Source organism: Lepus europaeus, chromosome 10 (assembly GCF_033115175.1).
Source record: "Lepus europaeus isolate LE1 chromosome 10, mLepTim1.pri, whole genome shotgun sequence".
Classification (NCBI taxonomy): domain Eukaryota; kingdom Metazoa; phylum Chordata; class Mammalia; order Lagomorpha; family Leporidae; genus Lepus; species Lepus europaeus.
In genome coordinates, this window is record NC_084836.1 from 24,102,651 (window position 1) to 24,118,969 (window position 16,319).

Sequence of the window (16,319 nt, forward strand, 5' to 3'; positions counted from 1 at the left end):
TGCTGCAAGTCCACACATCCTACACAAGCAAATGAGAGTTCACTTAAAAAGAAGATTCATTGGGAGAGAAGAGTGCTTTGGCTTTTCACTGCATGGCTTTTTCCCCATGGAGAGGGGGAGATGGGATGGGGTGTTATCTGCTGCAAACCCTGGGGCCTCTAAAGAGAATCCAGTAGCACTCGGTGTGCCAAGAAGAGGGGAGGACTGTAATCCTTGTCAGATCAACCTGGGGCCACTAAGTTCAGGCAGAGATGTTGGGAAGAAGGATTTTTGCCCTTTGAGTTTGAGGCTCTAATTGTACAAGCAGTGTGTGATTCCTGCCTGCAGAATTCTGAAGCTAGAAGGCAGGCCAGAGCAAGGACAGAAGGCAATGGTGCAGACAACATGCACACTTGGTGTTTGGTGGAACAGGATTATACTGATTCTAAGCATCCTGAAGGAGTACCACTTAATGCGCAGCCTTCCAGAGCCAGGAGACCCCACGGTAGGGGTGGAGGGTGAAAATTGTGCAGAAATGTAGAAGCTGAGGGGTACTGCAAGAGGTCAAATGCACTGTCCAAATTGGGAGACAGGCCAAGGGCCTGGCACAGCCTCAGAGGGCTCATACAGATTCTTCCTGGCTCTCCCAGGGCCACTGGCTGCTAAGTGTCTGGAAGTGCAGTGTAGATCAGCACTGGGGCATCAGGGGATCTGCATTTGAGAGCCAGTCACTCAGGTAGCCAGGGCAAGTTATAAGAGCATAAGTTACATCAGAATTATCCCATTAACCTTCCTCCTGGGCCCCACAAAAAGCAACAAGAAAGAAATATCTAGAAGCTGCCAGATGAAATGATGAAAAGAGAAAGTAGGCCTTGCCCTCTTCCTCCCTACAGTGTGCAGCCTTGTTTGGAGGGCAGGGATAGAAAAATATGAATTGTGTTTGAGATGGAAATTGTGACTTAATACTGGACTGGGCCTCACAGCACTTGGAAGTAAATCTCAGCCTGCAAATTGGGATTGCCTCTGCATCAGAGTGACTGGGGAACAATATGAAGATCAGGCAACTATCCACGGTGGGGAAGGGAAAACCAGCTAAGTTTGTCCAGAGGCCACAGTTGGAATAAAAATGACAGGTTATAAAACATTCCTTTTGGAGGATTTGAGGGACAGGGAATAATAGGGAAAATAAAATATTTAAAAAATGAAATCACAATACAGATTTCCATTTTACTTGTCAGAAACTTTTCTCTGCAGTTAAAAAAAAAATAGGATGGATATTTGGCCTTGCAGGTTAATATTCTGGTTAAGATTCCCACATCCCAAATCAGAGACTTTTGAACACCTGCCTCTGGGTTCTGATTCCAGCTTTCTACTAATGCATACCCTAGAAGGCCACAGCAATGGCCCAACTGGGTCCCTGCCACCCACATGGGAGACCTGGATTTACTTTTTGGTTCGTGGCTTTGGTCCCAGCCAATCCTAGTTGTTGAGAGCAGTTAGGGAACAAACCAGCTTTTGGGAGCTCTCTGTCTCTAGAGGCATCTGTGTGTAGCAGAGCGAGGGACTTCATATCTTTCTGCTGCTGCTCACTTTTTCCCCTGGAAGTTCTTCTTTTTCCCATTTCCCCCTCTCCCTAGGTCTAAGAAATTAATTTCGCTTTCCCTTGTCCTATGAAACAATTTAGATCGCCAATTCCTGCCTTGCTTAAGGCTTCCATTTACCTTTACATAATGTGCTCTCTCAACAAGAAGCCATTTTTTTCCAAAGCTTCATCCTTGAGCAACACTAAGACCTGTCACAGACTTTGCAGTTTCAGCCTCTCTCTCCTCTCCCTGCAACCAGTGTCTGAAATCATTCAGCTGAAGCAAAAGGTTCAAAAATAACAGAAAAATAATAAATAATCCAGTATCCTCCATCTCCTCAGTTCCCCAGAGGTTGGGGTGGGGCATAGCGCCCTGCATGATGCCTGGGATGGATCAAGGCAGTCCCACACGGAGAGGGAACACTTCATGCATTTCCCCACTAGATGCACCATGCCCCCCTCCCCATGCTCACTTTTGCAAGCATATGCTGTCACAGTCAGTTTTGGTTTTTAAGTAGCAAATTTTTGCCTTCTTCATTTCACATCTGTCACATGAACTATGCCTGAACACATTTATTAAAGAAGTCTATGCTAATCATTAATTATGATACCAATATACCATTGCATTGTATTCTAATGTAACTTGCACTTGTGGAATTCAAAGAGCTTCCCCAGATTTAATTAATCCTAGCTTTGCTAATGAAAAGCATTGCTTCTATCCGTCGTGAGTTTGGGTTTCTAATCTGTTCCTTAAGGTCACCTCATTTTTCTTGAAAATGTACATTTATAATTTAACATTGCAGATCTTTCACATTCCCTATTAAGCAATTATTTTGATTACTTCATTATCTTTCATTTTTTTCCTAGACTATTTTGGTTTGTTTCTGCCTACTGCGAGCCAAGTGTAATTCCAACATTCTCTCTCATTCCCTTTATTAGCATGATCTGCATTAGCAAGGGATTCATTTTCATTCTGAAGACTGAAAACAATTTCATTATCTGATAAAAATTATCTTCTCATATGCTATAAGAAGCAATTCTCCTCATTTATGGTCTCATTAGGCATTTCATCTACCCAATACATCTTTGCAACACTTCTTTCCGGAAGTAATCATCTTGTGGATCAACTAACAATATCTTAGACTAGGGATTCTCATTTTTGCCTTCATTCTCTCTTTCATTTTTTTTTTCTTTTCCTAAAGTTGTCACCACATCAGCTCCTCTGTGAACCCTTGCTATTCTCTCTTCCTGAAAGATTCTGTTCAGGCTCCATCCTAACATCAACACTATTGTGTATTGTGAATTATAAATTTGCATTTCTGTTGTGCTGGCCCACAGTTTATAAATTTTTGTGTTTTCACAGTTGGAACTATGGTTAGTAAATGATGATGCTCAATAAAAAAGGGGAGGGGTATTAGGGCAGGTATTTGGTGCAGTGGTTAAGATACCACCTGGGATGCCTGCATTTCATATCAGAATATCTGGGTTCAAATTCCCACTCTGCTTCTGATTCCAACTTCCTGCTAATAATGTGTACCCTGAGAGACAAAAGGTGACGCCTCAAGTATTTGGGTCTCTGCCACCTACCTACATGGGAGATTAAATTGAGTTCTGGGGTCCTGGCTCTGTTCTGGTCCATATCCAGATGTTGCAGGCATTTGAAGAGTGAACCAGCAGATGGTAGATATCTGTCTCCATCTCTCTACCTTCCAAATTAAAAAAAAAATTGTAATATGTATTGAATAAAGGACTGAATATATACATATACACATTTTTATCAGAATACAGTTTTAATTGACTTGAAAATTTATTCTTTTCAAAACAAAGAGAATAATAGGAAAGCCAAAGCAACTGAATGAGGGAACAGACTAGATGGGCAAACTGAGAACAAGCTGAAGAGATGCAGAAATGTATAAGTAACTGGGAAGGAGGTGGTCACAGTATTCTGCTGGGAGATCAAATATCTTTGACGCTGCAGGAGACCAGTTGAACAACAGCAAAAACTCAAGGCGATATCTGGAGTATTTGGATACATAATCAACGATCAGATGCGGCAAGATCCAATTCTGAACTGGCGCCTTCTGTGCAAGTGAGATATTGAATCATTGCTAGTTCTTTACTAGACCAAATTTCCAAAGACTGACAGATGTTGCTGAAAAACTCCTTGGTCTGATGTCACATTCTTGACTCAGATCCCCGTTTTATTCAGCCCTAGAGAAGGAAGAAACAGGAATCAGAGAACTTTGTCATTTCACTATATGTGCTTCAGAAATCCAAGGCACACACAAACATCATCCTGTGGCACTGGAATCAACTCTAAGAGGCCAGGATGTCCCTGTCTGCTGCTTGGAGCTGGACCCATCTTTAAGGAAGCAGAGTTCCTTCCTTCACAGGTAGTCGTCATATTAAGTTCCAAATTAGACCTCTCGCAACGGGTTAAGCAGTTGCTAGGTATGCCTGTACCCCAAGTCTGAGGGCCTGGGATTGAGTCCCATATCTGCTTCAGATTCAGCTTCCTGTAAATGCACCTGAGAGCCAGCAGGTGATGGCTCAAGTCCTTGAGTACCTGCCACCCACGTGGGAGACCTGGATGCGGTTCATGGTTCCTGACTTTATCTGGTCCAGCCATAGCTGTGGCAGGCACTTGGGGAGTGAACAAGCAAATGGAAAGTTGCTCTCTCATTTGTTCTATCTTCCTGTATCACTCTGCCTTTCAAATAAATAAAAATGAATAAACATTTTAAAAATGTCATAAGCCTCTAGAGATGTTAAGTAGGCAGGTGGCTATAGGAGTCTGGAGGCAGCACAATAATCTGGAGATAAGAATCGGCAGAATTTGGGCATAAATATGCTATTGGATGTGGTCATCTTAGAATATAGAAAAAAAAGAGAACATTTGCCAGGAAGCAGAATGTTTTTGCTGAAAACTCGAGTCAGATAAACTTTTAAGTCAGGGGTCAATGAACTAAGGCTTGGAGGTCAAATCTGGCCTACCAACTATTTTTGTTCAGTCATTGAGGTGAGAATGGACTTACATTTTTAAGTGTTGGGGAAACATCCAAAGAAGAATATTTCATGGCACATGAACATTATATGAAATCTGAATGAATAAGTAACGACCTGTTTGAATACAGTATGTTTGTTTATATTTTGTCTATGCCTGTTTTCTTGCTGTAATGGCAGAGCTAAGTGATAATAAGGTGCAAAGCCTAAAATATTTATTCTCTGGCCCTTTACAGAAACAGTGCTTGGGCCCATGGTGTTGTCTAAGAATGTGAGTTTCTGTCCTGCTTAAGGCCATTGTTGCTACAAGGAGTGTTAACTGGACTAAAGAAATGACGTCACGGGGGAGAAGGCTGCTGAGACACTTGCTGAGAAGTGGGTCAGAGCCCAGATGTGACTGAGAACCTTCAGACTGAACCATGTCTGAAACCAACTTACCCCAGACTCTGCAGGTACCTAAGTGAGTAAATTCATTTTGTTGTATGATTCAGGTGAGGGTCAATTCTCTATCACCCAAAACCAAGGCTCCTAACTTCTAGAGCTCTAAGATCCAGATGTAACCTCAGTCCTGGTTGTCCTTGGAAGGCCCAAACTTTACTCAAATGTCCCATTCCTTTGTCTATAACAGTCCCAAACCATTGCTGTAATTTTGACAAATTCCCAGACTTGTTCCATCCTTGTCCCACCAATACCATACCCATGATGTATACTGTCACCCATTATATCTCATCAATAGCTTCCCAAGCATACACACATATTTTATAACTATGATTTTTTTTTTTAGTTTTTTCATTTTACTTAAGGGCTGGGGGATCATTGAAAGAACTCACTTCATGCACAGTACAGCCTCTTATTATCTCCTATCCATTATGGTCTCCTTGTTTTACTCTCTTATTCTTAAATTTCCAAAGCAAATGATTTCTTTACTTTGTAGGATGAGTAACTATCCAAGTATGGCTGAAACTGTCTCTGTTTTAGTACAGTCCTGGTTTTTGTTCTAAAAGTTCCACATCCAAAAAAAAGGTCTCATTTCTGGGCAAATTTGGAATGTCAGTGACCTTCTCTCTCCATCTTGAGTAGATTTACCTGCTTCTCCAATAGCTCTGTGTGTGTGTGTGTGTGTGTATACAATTCATCCATATGTAGCAAACCATACCATCTAGGTTTGTGAACAAGGGGTTTTTGAAAAGTTCATGAAAAATCACATTATGAAAAAGCTGCTGCATAGATTCCAAATTTTTTTCATGTAAAGAAACTTATGTTTAATTCATTTTTCCATAAACTTTTTTGAAGTGCCTTGGGAAATACACTCTATGATATCTGCATGAAAAAACGAACACCATATTTCTCAGAAGGTGTCCCCAGCACTAAGTCGCAGGACTGCGCTTTGCCAGATGAGGAGTACCCTCACAGAGAGAGCAGGGTTTGTTTTTGTTATTTCAAGGCTCATGGTTCCTCCAGCCTCTGCCTATTTTCAATCACTCCCCAGGGGCTTCAAACAATTATTTTAATTCCGGTTTTATAATTGTTTTCACTGTTTTAGTGGCAGACAGTTCAGTAAACACTCTTTTGCTATCACTAAAATTGAACTCTTACCTTATCATCGTTAAACAAAACAGTCTCTCTCTTTCTAGGCATAACTGAATTGTAAGAATGCAATAATAGTAAGAAATAATTGTTGCTGGGCTCCAATGTTTGCCAGAGACTCTTCCAAGTGCTTTATTTATCCCAATTTACAGATGGCAAAATTGAAGTTCAAAGTTAAGAAACTTCTTCAAGTTCATGCAGGTGGTATAGGAAAGCCAGGGCTCCAATCTATACTGTCTCATATCAGAGCTGGCTGGTTGGCTCTTTTCACCACAGCACTACACTGCTATTCAAGTACAGGCTGTTGTCCCTTGATGGAGGCAGTTCCGAGTGAATTTAAATTTATAATAAAGAACTAAACTGAATAACCTTTATAGTCCTTTAAACTTATTACCCTATAAAAGTGATAATTCCAAATCAGATAAAATATAATTTCCATGCTAGAAAAAAATATTTTCTCTCAATCAGAAATCTAGAAAATGGACACATAAGATAGTGTTTCCATTTATGCTCAGCTCCTGCAGAATCTTTCTTTTTCCTGTTTCAGAATTTGACTTCCACCATGTCAAGCAGAACTGTATCCCTGTGGTTCCCTGGATGGCTGCAGCGCTAGTTGTAGGCTGTGTTCATTCTGAATGCAGTGTCAAGATTGATCAACCAGCTTACCTCAGCCAGTTCAAAGCATCAGCCTTTGAAGTCTTGAAAAACAGCTGCTGCAGTGTGTTTTTCTAAGCCACCCCAAATATATTTGAAAAATATTTTAACCAGAGAAATTGCTCTAAGAAAAAAAAAACCCACTGAAGTGTTTTTCCTCACTCAGAAATAAAAATGTTTTTAAGACTCAAATGAATCTTCCCTTCCTTGGCATCCCTGCCTTGCTGCATGCCTCCCAAATGGTTCTCGGGATGCTAATCAGAAAGGGATATTGTTTAGCAAAATAACATAAATGACAAGTCACTGAGAGAACAGCCCACAGTTCTTGAAACTGACTTAGAAAATGTGTTGCATTTTATTGCAGGCTACTGTAGAAGACAGAGTTTACTTACAGTATGTTCTCAAGAGGACTCACAAGAAAAAACTGTTTTCTAGAATTAGTGTGAGGATTAGAAACCAGTACGTTTCCTTAGTACAAAGTCTGTTTTTCCTTCACGACACTGTTGATCCTATATTGTGCTGTATTTGCTTGCTAACAGGAGTGCAAAAGCCTACAGGCAAATCTGCAGTTGACTCCCAGCAAATGTAAATGATTTAATGACTTTTTTAAATTTAAGGTATACAAATTTAATGTACTTCACATATACAAATTTAGGAACATAATGATTCTTCCCACCCTACCTTCCCTCCTGCCCGCATACCCACCCCCCACCTTTCTTTCTCTTCCCTTATTCCCATTCTTATTATTTACAAAGATCTATTTTCAGTTAACTTTATACTCATAAGATTAATCCTACACTAAGTAAAGAGTTCAACAAATAATATGAAGAAAAAAACCAACAGTTCCTCAACAGTCGAGTAAAGGGCTGTTCAAAATGACTGTTCAATTTCACTGCTCTGGATTACCTTTTAGGTACTCTGTTAGTTACCACAGATCAGAGAGAACATATACTATCTGAATTTGGGGGGCTGGCTTATTTCACCAAGTATAATGGTTTCCAGTTGCATCCATTTTGTCACAAGACAGGATTTCGTTTTTTTTTTTTTTTTAATAGCTGAGTAGTACTCCATAGTGTATATATACCATAATTTCTTTATCCAGTGTTCAGTTAACAGACATCTGGGTGACCCCATATCTTAGTTATTGTAAATTGAACTGCCATCAACGTGGGGGTGCAGATCACTCTTTCATTTGCTGTTTCCTTTTTGTTTGGGTGAATTCCCAGGAGTGGGATGGCTGGATCATATGGTAGGTCTATACTGAGATTTCTGAGGTATCACCATACTGTCCTCCACAGTGGCTGTACCAGTTTACATTCCCACCACCAGTACCATTTTTCCCCACTTCATCACTAGCATTTGTTGTTTGTTGATTTCTGTATGAGAGCTAATCTGACTGGGGTGAGGTGAAGCCTCATTGTGGTTTTATTTGCATTTCCCTGATGGCTAGTGATCCTGAGCATTTTTTTTGTGTATCTGTTGGCCATTTGAATTTCCTCTCTTGAAAAATGCCTACTCAGGTCCTTTGCCTATTCCTTAACTGAAGTGTTTGTTTTGTTGTTGTTGAATTACTTCAGCTCTTTATAGATCCTGGGTATTAATCCTTCATCAGTTGCATAGTTTGCCAATATTTTCTCCCATTCTATCAGTTGCCTCTTCAATTTGCTGAGTGTTTCTTTTGCAGTGCAGAAGCTTCTCAGCTTGATGTAATCTCATCTGTCAATTTTGGCTTTGATTGCCTGTGCTTCTTGAGTCTTTTTCAAGAAGTTTTTGCCTATGCCAATGTCTTGCAGAGTTTCCCCAATGTTCTCTAGTAATTTGATGGTATTGGGCCATAGATTTAGGTCTTTGATCCATTTTAAGTAGATTTTTGTGTAAGCTCTGAGGTAGGGGTCTTGTTTCAAAAACAAAACAAAACAAAAAAACAAAAACAAAACTGACCTCACTCCTGGCTCCATCTAACTTTCCTTTCTTTTTTCTTGTGCCTAATTTTTTTAATTGATCTTACCTGTATCAGATCTATACTTCTAAGCTACCTTAAATATTTTCTTTTCTTTCTTTCTTTTTTTTTTTTTTAGTAAATCTGAAGATAAATAATAAAATGGTCTGGATTTGACTACCATTGCTTTAAAAAAAATGTGAACCATCGGCCGGCAGTGCAGCTCACTTGGCTAATCCTCCGATGCGGTGCCAGCACCCCAGGGTTCTAGTCCCAGTTGGGGCGCTGGATTCTGTCCCGGTTGCTCCTCTTCCAGTCCAGCTCTCTGCTGTGTCCCAGGAAGGCAGTGGAGGATGGCCCAAGTGCTTGGGCCCTGCACTCGCATGGGAGACCAGGAGGAAGCACCTGGCTCCTGGCTTCAGATTGGTGCAGCGTGCCGGCCATAGCAGCCATTTGGGGGGTGAACCAATGAAGAAAGACCTTTCTCTCTGTCTCTCTCTCACTGTCTATAACTCTGCCTGTCAAAAAAAAAAAAAAAAAAAAAAAAGTGAACCATCAAGTGGTAAACAAAATTAGAAAGCCAAACAAGAACCTGGAAAAAAATAACAAATTATATGAAAAGAGTTCATATCCTTGAGATTGAGGAACTTTGGAAATCAATAAAAAAAATGTATATGTACAAAGCTAAGCAAAGGCCTGGAGAGGTATAAAAGCCCTGAATAAAAATTGCATTAAAAGTGTGACAAAATTTCAACTTTGTGTCCCTGTAAAGAAACACAAACCTAAATGTAATGGGAACTTACATTCATTTGTTTCCTTAAAAATCTCCCTACTTTGGAATCTGATGTGCTAGAGGAACAGACCTGCCAATAATTGTGCTTACAAAATGGAGCAAGTATGACAGGAGCAGAAGGGCCCTCAAGGAGGTTTCAGGGAGGAAGTGGTAAAGATAGGCTCTGTGATCCAGGAGATGCCTGGACTGAGTTTGGAATGAGGAGCTTGCGTTACAATTGTGAGCTTCTTTTAAAATTGGTAATGGATGCCTGAAAGTTGCATGTGGTTATTGCAAACATGTACATGCTGTGGAATGGCTAAATTGAGCTAATGAACATACACATTACCTCACATATGAGACTACTTTAAAAGATCATGGAAAATGGAATTAAATGATAAGTGCATTTTGGTACAAAAAATTGGAAATCCATGCATATGCATATCTTCAAAAAGTTCATTAAAATGCATATTATAAAAAATAATGCACAGATTTCCATTTTTTTTGCACAAAAATAAACATTGAAAAATTATTGGTTGTATTTATTTCAAAGGTAGAGAAATAGAAGCAGTAGAGAGACAGATAGATATAGATCTCCCATTCACTGATTCACGCTCTAAACCCCTCCAATGGCTGGGGCTGGGGCTAAGCTGAAGCCAGGAGTGAGGAGCTCTATACAGATCTCCCAGGTGAGTGGCAGAAACTGAATTACTTGAGCTATCACTGCTGCCTCCCATGGGGCACATTGGCAGGAAGCTGGAATGGGAAGTGGAGCTGAGACTCAAACCGGGCACTGTGACAAGGGATGTAGGCATCCCAAGTGTCACCTTAACCACTATGCCAAATGACCACCCCAAACATATTTTTCAATTCCATTGTTTTGCATGAACATTCTGACGTACTCTGTTGGCAATTTTCAAAACTACAACATATTGTTATTAACAATAGTCACCATGTTGTACAATAGATCTCATGAGTGCTACTCTCCTATCCAACTGAAATTTTGAACCCTTTGGCCAACAATCTCTCTAATGCTCCCTACTCCCATTCCACTTTGTCCCTGGTTGTATGCTCTACTTCTATGAGTTCAAGTTTTTTAGATTTCACATTTAAGTAATATCATGCAGCATTTGTCTTTCATGCCTGGCTTATTTAACTTAACATAATGTTCCCTAGGTTCATGCATGTTATCACCAGTGACAGGAATTCCTTCTTTTTAAAAACTGAATATTATTCTATTCTGAATTCTATCCGCACATTTCCTTTATTCATTCATCTGCGGATGGACACGTGGGTTAATTTCATATCTTGGCTATTGTAAATAATGCTATTGGTGTCTCCTGGACATAATGATTTCAATTCCTTTGGGAATATACTTAGAAGTAGGACTGCTGAGTCAGATGTGAGCTGTTTGAAAGTGAGGACTGCTGGTGTTGTGGCTTAGCAGGTTAAGCCACCACTTGCAGCACTGGAATCTTATGGGTGCCGGTTTGAGTCCCAGCTGTTTCACTTTCCATCTGGCTCCCTCCTAATGTGCCTGGGAAAGAAGTGGAAGATGGTCCAAGTGCTTGGAACCTGGATGAAGCTCCTGGTTTTTGGATTTGGATTGGCTCAGCTCCAGCTGTTGGAACCATTTGGAGAATGAACCATTTGGAGAATGAACCAGAATAAAGACGAAAGATCTCTCTCTCTTTCCCCATCCCTCCCTCTCTAAGTCTGTCTTTCAAATAAATAAATATATCTTTAAAAAAAGAAAGGACTGCCTAAGTGGTATTCCTCATGTATATCCCCCCCCCTTTTTTAGACCTGGCATGTGGTGCAAATTTGATAAATATAATTTAAAATAAAAAGAGGAAGAACATCTTCACCAAAAAGCAAAAGTACAGAGTAATAAATAAAATCTATCAAATTAAAAAAAAATGCCTGCTTTAGTGAATGAGTGAAATTTATCAGAGAAATACTAACATATGGATCAAAGAGAGATTAATTGACCAGCCTCCAAAGCGCACAAAATGAAGATTTGCTGCTTTTTTTTTTTTCAATTTTGTGAATCATCACCATATACTTTATTACTGGGAAGAACTGTGCACAATTCCTTTGCATCTAATTATATACTGATTATTATAACTGCATTTTATCCAAACCACCATGCATAAACACTCCCAACTTGAACATTTTCTCAGTTAATTAGCTCTGAAAAGGACCTTCTATGGTGCATTTAGGAATTATGGACAGTTGTCTCAAGTGTTGATACATTTCAGTCTACACCATGTTTGTTTTTCCCTTGGGTACTGGGGAAGACAATTAGAAAGCCTATATGAAATACACTTACATGTTAACATTGGTTATTTCACAGTGGTGGACTTCTGAGTAACTTTTATTTTCTACTTTGCACCTTTCAGTTTTTTGTATATTCTCCACATGAGTTCTGAATTGCTTTTATGCTGATGAGAAAAAAGAAATCAGTCCAAGACATTCTTGTGAATCTTGTGGGAGAGAATTAAATTAGGAAAGTTGGGAAAGTACTTAGAAATCTTTGAATTTAGAAGTCTACTCAGTTTTTACATTGTGGACAATTTAAAGGGAGGGTCAGGGCAAGCTTATACTTGAGCAAAATCTGGTCTTAAACTTGTTCCATCCCAAGCTGTTAAATATACATTGCATAAATGTTATAACAAATATCAAATAGAAGCCAAAGCAATTCATCTGTAATTAATTTTGCATGTCTCCAAAGTTCCAGTTGAGAATATATTTGTTGCAATAAAATTCCTATGTATCTTAACCCAGCTTTTTAACTAGTGATTTAATTACAGAGAAAGCTGCTGTCACTAAAGCCCTCTTCTTAATCAAGCCTATGTTTATGCTTAAAAAAAAAAATCTGTTGCCATGGAAATTTTAGTGTCAAAGTTGCAACTTACAAGGCTCTACTGAAGTGAAAAGCAAAAATAGGAAACGAGTCTTCTGTAAAGAGAAACTTCATACATTTTTTTAAAAACTTTGAAATTATGGATGGTAGATGGATTTTGTAAGTGAGCCTCATTTTGTAATAACAAGCAGTCATGTAAAAAAGTTTCAATATATCTAATTTTGGAAAATCAAATAATTTAAAGGATAATGAGGGAGTTTGCAATTACTAGGAAATGCACTGAGAATCTACCTCAATTTAATAAAACATTTATTATGCCTCCACTTATCTTACATTAAAAATTCTTATTTTCATAGATTGACTTTTCTAAAATTGGGGGTGTGCACATAGTTTAAATGCTAGTTTCAAAGTGATTTTTTTAGTTGTCATGAAAACCCCAAATAATGAAGCCAGATGTGTTACAGTCATATAATGAGGTGTGACTCACAGCTCACATTTGATGGTTATTTACTGATAGGTGAGCCAATAACCCTGCAAAGCTTGTCAGCCAACAAGAAGAAGAGGGTAAATAATATGCTTATTTTTACTTTAAATATCATGCATGAAAAAAGTATAGATCAATATAAGAAACATTCTGTTTAAGAAAGAAAACTTTACAGCTACATAGGAAACCTCTTGGGCATTCATTTTCCCCTTTTTGTCCAAGAGATGACCACAATCTGAATTTAATTCAACCATCAATTATGTTTTTAAAAGCTTTGCCTGTTTTTAAGCTTTGGGTAAGTGGTATGTTCAGGATATATATACATACACACACACACATATATATTTATTAAATAAAAATTCCTTGCTTTTTCTTTTCCTTACTTTTTAAAGTGAATCGGGACTGATAGATGTCTCTTTAATTAATTTACACATTATGTTTAGTATTTCATTACTCATTCATTTAAAAATTTGTATAATATTCTCTTATATGACTACAGCATCTTTTATTTGTCCTTTCTCCCCCTAAGGGATATTGAGTAGGTTTTCATTGTTTTTGCTATTAGAATAAATGCATCAAGTAAACATTTTTTGCCAAGTCTCCTTGGTCACATGGGTAGGGGTTTCTTTTGCATAATATACCATAAGCATTTCAAATATGAGAAAAATGACAAAAAATAAAAAGAAAAAGTAGTTAAGCAAAGGAATTCTGGGCCCATTGGTTTCCTCTTCTGTTCTGCAGATCATGACTTGTATAATGCTATGAACACATAGATAATACTAAATAACTAAACATTTTTATAGATTGAAAAAATTCTTGATGTCATATGCATATATATATATATAATTTAAATTCCAATGTTTTGTGAATGCTATAAAGTTTCAAGATAAATCAGGGGAAAAAAATGAGCTCAGATTCAAACTTAGTAACCCTTGAGTTAAGGTTCCAAGGCTGTGCTATGAAAACAGAATGGTACAGAACTCTGTGCCAAAGAACACCCTAGGAGACAAATGGGCAGGGCTTGGGGAAGGGCTCTAGGAGCCCAGGGAGAAGACACCTTTCTGCCCAATCCTTTGAGGTGTGACGGAGGGATTTGCATTATGTGGTCTGGAGGGGAAGAAATGGCACTACTGACCAAGGGCAGAAACTAGGTTTCTACTCTCCAGAAAAGCACTATTCTGCCCTTGTAATTCAGGGAAGTGAGCAAGTCAGCTGAGCATGGGAATGTGTAAAGTGCCTCCACAGGCAGCCAGCCTAGACCACTACATTTCAGTCTCTGAATAGCTGGCAGGTGGTCAATTTCTACAGCAATCTCTTGGAGATTGATATGAGGTTTTATTACCCATCATTTAGCTTCAAACTGATTCTGATTCTCTACCCCTTCCCCCACCTTTTGTCCTCTGCTTCCCTTCTTCTCCCCCTTTTAGTTTGCCTCCTGTCATTCTCTAAGTAAAACAAATAGGAAACACTGCAGCCGTCTGCTAGGAAGCTCTTGCAGAGGGCCTGTGCTGCAGCTCAGTGGGTTAATCCTCCACATGTGGCACTGGCATCCTATGTGGACGCCAGTTCTAGTCCCAGCTGCTCCTCTTCTGATCCAGCTCTCTGCTATGGCCTGGGAAAGCAGAAGATGGCCCAAGTGCTTGGGCCCTGTACCCACATGGGAGAACCGGAAGAAGCTCCTGGCTCCGGTTTGGTGCAGCTCCCAACATTGCAGCCATTTGGGGAGAGAACCAATAGATGGAAGACCTTTTTGTCTCTTCCTCTCACTGTCTGTAAATCCATCTCTCAAATAAATAAAATCTTTATTAAAAAAAATAAGAAAGCATTTGCAGATACTGTATGTTGCATTTTTGAAAAAGCAGCTGCAAATCTGTTATATGGTCTTTTAAAGGAATCCTGAAAGACATTTCTGGAGGCAAATCCATCTTTCATTCCGGTTTTGTTTTGTTGGTACATCAGCCCAGTTCAGCACTTCCTCACCTCCTTGCACAGAAAGTTCCCTCTGTAAGTGGTCAGTGTTGCTCCTATTTTGGAAGAGCTGGAGCATTTCTGGAACAAGAGTTTGAGATGGGGAAATGGACTGTGGTGCAGTCTTAGACACTGTTTCTCTCAGGCAAAACAACACCCCATCATATTTTTCTGAAAGTGGAGAAAAAGTAAAAATAATGTGCTGAAACGTTACATGGAGATATTTGAAGAAGTTCATAGAAATGGAATTAAAAGTAGAGTTTATTTTTTTAAAAAAAGATTTATTTATTTGAACTTCAGAGTTAATAGAGAGAAAGAAGGAGAGACAAACACACAGAGAGAGAGAGAGAGGGAGAGAGCGAGCGAGTGAGCTTCCATCTGCTGGCCCACTCCCAAGATGGCTGCAATGGCTGGGGCTGGGGCAGGCTGAAATCAGGAGCAAAGAGCTTCTTCCAGGTCTCCACATGGGTAGTAGTGGCCAAACAATTGGGCCGTCTTCTGCTGCTTTTCCCAGGCCATTAGCAGGGAGCTAGATTGGAAGTGGAGCAGCTTTGTCTACTATGCCACAATGCTGGCCCCATAAAAGTCTGAGTTTATTTTGATCAAAATGATTTTTAAATTCATGCCTAGTTTTTTCATAATACACATTTTGCATGTAGTATTGAAAAAATTTTTTATCAAAATAAACTAGTACTTTAATTTTACTTTTCCATGAGCCATTTGAAGTATCCTTGTATTCTGTGCAATAGTTGGAAGAGCCCTGCTTCCTCCTGTAGAAACCAATGCATGGGCACAGATATTATCATGTACCACCCGCTCTGCAGTGCTTTCTTGGGACATCCATTCAGGGCTGCAAGTCAAGCTGAGGTACCACTCTTCCTACCTCTCCCTTGACTTTCCATTTTCCCAGACCATGGAGTAGGTGCAGAGGGGTAGGAAGCCAGCTTGAGCTCAGATTCCACAGTTCAGATTTAAAACCTGTCTCTGTGACTGGGATCTGACTGGGATCCTTGGGCAAGTCACTTAGCTACCTAATGCTTCTGTTTCCTCATCTGTAACATGGGGACAATCATTTCCTCATCTGTAACATGAGGACAGTCATACCAGGTGCATTGTGGTCCTCATTCTTCTGAAGGCAGAGGGAGATAATGCTCATGAAGGAAATGCTAATTCAGTGTCTGGCCTGGTAAATGCTCCAGAAAGTGTGGGCAACAATGGTAGCGGCAATGATGGTGGGGAGTATTGGCAGTACATTTTTCTTTCTTCTTTCCTTTTTTTTTTTTTTTTTGGACAGGCAGAGTGGACAGTGAGAGAGAGAGACAGGGAGAAAGGTCTTCCTTTGCCGTTGGTTCACCCTCCAATGGCCACCGTGGCCGGCGCGCTGCGGCTGGTGCACCGCGCTGATCCGAAGGCAGGAGCCAGGTGCTTCTCCTGGTCTCCCATGGGGTGCAGGGCCCAAGCACTTGGGCCATCCTCCACTGCACT

At 39.7% G+C, this 16,319-nt stretch overlaps 1 protein-coding gene across 1 annotated transcript in view; it reads right to left on the minus strand.

Annotated features, from left to right (window-relative positions):
- Positions 1–3,686: 3,686 nt before the first annotated feature.
- The window catches only part of CFAP54 (cilia and flagella associated protein 54), a 360,163-nt gene continuing 347,530 nt past the window's right edge, over positions 3,687–16,319 (minus strand). Inside the window, exon 69 of the mRNA XM_062202023.1 lies at positions 3,687–3,772. The gene's annotated coding sequence lies outside the window, so the exon portion shown is untranslated. The remainder of the gene's footprint in view (positions 3,773–16,319) is intronic.